The sequence below is a fragment of the Bubalus bubalis genome, chromosome 14 (assembly GCF_019923935.1).
Source record: "Bubalus bubalis isolate 160015118507 breed Murrah chromosome 14, NDDB_SH_1, whole genome shotgun sequence".
NCBI lineage: Eukaryota > Metazoa > Chordata > Mammalia > Artiodactyla > Bovidae > Bubalus > Bubalus bubalis.
In genome coordinates this window covers 79258604-79263357 of record NC_059170.1, presented here as the reverse complement: position 1 = coordinate 79263357, position 4754 = coordinate 79258604, and positions in this window count along the sequence as shown.

Here is a 4754-nt window from a genome sequence, read left to right as displayed (position 1 = left end):
GCATGCCTCCTCCCACTAGGCTGTGTGGCGGTAGCAACACCGCCTCGTTTGCGCTCGTAGCCTGTTGCAATGTGTTGTTAGTTAAGTGCAGCTGGTTGGATAGAATCATGGACTTAATTAAGGGGTGTTCACTGAACTTCTTCTCACAAAATGGACAAGGGCATTAAAGAAGACTCTTGAAAAGAACCGTCACCTTGAAGATAATACCAGTTAAGCAACGATAAGAAAACAGGAATGCCAGCAGCACTGACTTTATCCTGTTCTTACAGCAATTGCTTCATCCATCCTGTCATGTGATAACAGTAAAATAATAAGAAGTAGGCCCAAAAAAGAAAGCAGAAAAATAGAAATAATTAAGAAGACTTGGGACTTCCCTGGTGGTCCAGTGGTTAAGACATCATCTTTCAATGCAGGGGCTGTGGATTTGATCCCCGAGCTAGATCTCACATGCCACATGGCCAAAAAACCAAAACATAAAACAGAACCAGCATTGTAACAAATTCAATGAAGACGTCTACAAAATATTTAAAAAAGAACACTGAAGTGTGGGCTTAAAACCATTGCTACTAAAAATATAGTCCAGGTCACACCTCAAGAAGACACTGTTTCTTGAGATGTTAGCTATTGTAAAATCATTTTGATTAGTAAGCTTTTTGGAAACAGTATACTGTTTCATATTCTTTTTTATATTTCTACTTCTTGCCTTTTTTTTTTACCACACATAAGGAGTATTAGTACAGTATATGTATATAATGTATAGACAGAATCCATATACATATGTATGTACATGCATGCACATATATACATATATATTTAAATATGCATGTGTTATTGATAAAGGCTAAAATTCTCTCCCCTCATTATCAGACTCTGAAACAAGGACCAGGGCAGGTAACTTGCTTGGGAGGTGATTTCAGGAAAGACACAAGAGGGTGAGGAAGTGACACATGGAAGAGAGAAATGCCAATAATGGGTGTGAGTACAGTGGACAGCTAGTGCTTACTTCAGTTTGGGACCATCTAAGAACCACATGAATGCACCCTAAAATTGCCCACTGAGAGCTAGGATTGTTGGGGTTATTTCCACTGATTCATAACCCTCATTTGTTGAGCTTTATCCACAGAAGCATTTAATTGCTGGATTTTCCAATGTGCCCCTCCGTGTGGGTCATGAGGTCCCTCTGTCCAAGGATGGAGGCCCCTGGAGAAGGCCCCATGCAGTGATCAGAGGATGCATGTACCCGTGGGGGCAGTTGTGTCAACATGCTGGGTACTGTTTCCTAAGTCATGGGTGGAAACAGAGTTGCGATAAGTGGATATAAGGCAGGACATAATAATAACGGATAATAACTGAGAGCATCAGTTATTATCTCCATCATAAATATTTGAAGATTGGTTTTCTAGGTAAAGAGAGACAATGTATGCTAGATGGAGATGTTCAGAATTGAGGTTCAGAAAGATCCCTTGGGCAGCAGTGTGATAGTGAATATTTAGGAGGAACAGGAGATAGGAGACTGGAAGACCTGTCTTCCTGATGTTGCAGTAATCCAAGTGACCAGCGAAGGTGGATCTGAGGAGTAAAGTCTAGTGGTGTGTTTGGTCTAAGTATAAAGATCTTGGTGGCTGATTTGATGTTAGAGAGTGAAAGAAGAAATCATAGGTTGATCCCCAGACTTTGCCTTGAGTTAAAGTGAAAGTGAAGTTGCTCAGTCATGTCTGACTCTTTGAGACCCCGTGGACTGTAGCCTACCAGGCTCCTCCGTCCATGGGATTCTCCAGGCAAGAATACTGGAGTGGGTTGCCAGTGCCTTGAGTTACTGGATTGATAAAGACCAAGAAGAATAGAAGAGAGGGAAAGGGAGGTAATGTCATGGTCTGTCTGAGCAGCTTCAGTGTCACATGTCTGGGGGATAAATAGCTAGCAGAGAGGTAGATAGAGTGTTCTGGAATCCAAGAGGAAGCGAGTTAGTGAAAAACACTTTGGGAAGTATAAGTTAAAAGCACTTCCATAAAAGTATCTAGGCAGCATCTCTAGATTAGAAAAAGCATTTACAGATGTTTAGAAGGGTGTCTCTTAAATGTAATGTGCTCATAAACTACCATGTGATCCTGCTAAAATGCAGATCGTGGCTTAGGGCGTCTGAGGTGAGGCAGGAGAGTCTGCATTTCTAACCAGCTCCAAGGTGATACTGATGCTGGTGGCTTTGGACCACATGGTGAGTAGCAGAGATTTAAAGGATAAGATGAAAGACGGTTCTAGAAGTCTGACCATTTAAAATTGACATGGAGAAAATAAAGTAATATCCCCTGAAATCTGCACTCATAACATTCGACAGATAATAATAAGGAAAATTTGTCTATGGATTCATCATGGAATACTTGCTAAGAATGGCTCAGTGACCAAAGTCAATGCAGATGTTCTTGAGTGTAGGCAGGATAACATGTATATAGATATAGCTGGGCAAAAGGAGGTGGGTAGGTTGTGGAGGAGTAATTCTCTGAAACCTTATTCAATTTCTTGCTTAGGAAAGCAGGAGTCAGGGGAAAAAGTTGATTATCTCTTCTGCTGCTGCTGCTGCTGCTAAGTCGCTTCAGTCGTGTCTGACTCTGTGTGACCCGATGGACAGCAGCCCACCAGGCTCCCCCATCCCTCGGATTCTCCAGGCAAGAACACTGGAGTGGGTTGCCATTTCCTTCTCCAATGCATTAAAGTGAAAAGTGAAAGTGAAGTCGCTTAGTCATATCCGACTCTCTGCAACCCCATGGACTGCAGCCTACCAGGCTCCTCTGTCCATGGAATTTTCCAGGCAAGAGTACTGGAGTGGGGTGCCATTGCCTTCTCTGTGATTTTCTCTAAGAAAGTATATTTAAGAGATAGCAGCAAAGAAGTGAAACCCAGAGAATTCAGTTTTCTCTCTTGCTTGGTTGGTCCTTTGGGAGATGCTAACCAAATAAAAACCCAGAAGTGAAGTAGGGGGGTTGTAGAGATGATGTAGAGAGAGTGAAGGTATGTTAATGACAATGAAGCCATTGAGAAAGACAATCAATACACAGAACTGGAGGGAAAAAAAAAAAAAAAGAAAATGGAGGGAAGCAAACTCAACACTAAATAAAGAATTAAAGTACCTTGACTGTGGTGATGGTATCATCAGTGTTAGCCTATGTCCAAACTCATCGAATTGTGTACATTGAATGAGTGCAGCTTTTTTGCATATCAATTATACCTTAATAAAGCTGTAAACAAAGTTTAAAGAACCACAAAGAAAATTGGGGTTATGCTGTCCAAGTGACTAACAGATCCACAAACAGAGCAAAACAATATGGAAATACATGCACTTCAGTTCACTACGTACTGGAACACAAATGGGAAAACGTGAAAGTCAGATCAAGAAGTTAATTGAGATTGTCAAACCTTAAATTAAGAATTTAGAATGGAGACAGAAGAATTCAGAACTTATACCCAAGTAACTATAGAGAAATATTAATTACAGAGTATGAGAAGTAAGTGTGGGCCTTGCTACTCAGAACATTTGAATTGAACTTTGAAGATGTCTGGCTATGAAGAAAAGTAACAGTAAGTAAAGGCTGTTACCTTCTTTGTCAGGTGTGAGAATCCTTTGCTGGTATGTCTGATGGATTTCTTTCAAATCCTTGTTCTGCATCCAGGAATATGCTCCTGTAAAAATATGAATAGTTGAAGTCCCCCAAGCAAATTGTCCCCTTCGGTTCAATTCAGTCGCTCAGTCATGTCTGACTCTTTGCGACCCCATGAACCGTAGCACGCTGGGCCTCCCTATCCATCACCAACTCCCAGAGCCCACCCAAACCCCATCGAGTCGGTGATGCCATTAAACCATCTCATCCTCTGTCATCCCCTTCTCATCCTGCCCTCAATCTTTCCCAGCATCAGGGTCTTTTCCAATGAGTCAGCTCTTCACATCAGGCGGCCAAAGTACTGGAGTTTCAGCTTCAACAACAGTCCTTCCAATGAACACCCAGGACTGATCTCCTGTAGGATGGACTGGTTGGATCTCTCAAGAGATCCAAGGGACTCTCAAGAGTCTTCTCCAACACCACAGTTCAAAAGCATCAATTCTTCGGCGCTCAGCTTTCTTCACAGTCCAACTCTCACATCCATATATGACCACTGGAAAAACCATAGCCTTGAATAGACGGACCTTTGTTGGCAAAGTAATGTGTCTGCTTTTTAATATGCTATCTATGTTGGTCATAACTTTCCTTCCAAGGAGTAAGCGTCTTTTAATTTCATGGTTGCAATCACCATCTGCAGTGATTTGGGAGCCCAGAAAAATAAAGTCAGCCATTGTTTCCACTGTTTCCCCATCTATTTGCCATGAAGTGATGGGACCAGATGCCATGATCTTTGTTTTCTGACTGTCGAGCCTTAAGCCAACTTTTTCACTCTCCTGTTTCACTTTCATTAAGAGGCTCTTTAGTTCTTCTTCACTTTCTGCCATAGGGGTGGTGTCATCTGCGTATCTGAGGTTATTGATATTTCTCCCGGCAATCTTGATTCCAGCTTGTGCTTCCTCCAGCCCAGCATTTCTCATGATGTACTCTGCTTACACACATGTATATTTGTGTTGACGTATTTTCTTACTCATCTATTCTGATATCTTTCTGAAATCTTATGAGTAATGGATATCAAAAAGAAAAAATACCATGAGCTGGATCTTAACTAGCACAACTTTAGACAAGAACTTCTAAAAAAATGTCAATGTTTTTTTAATTGCT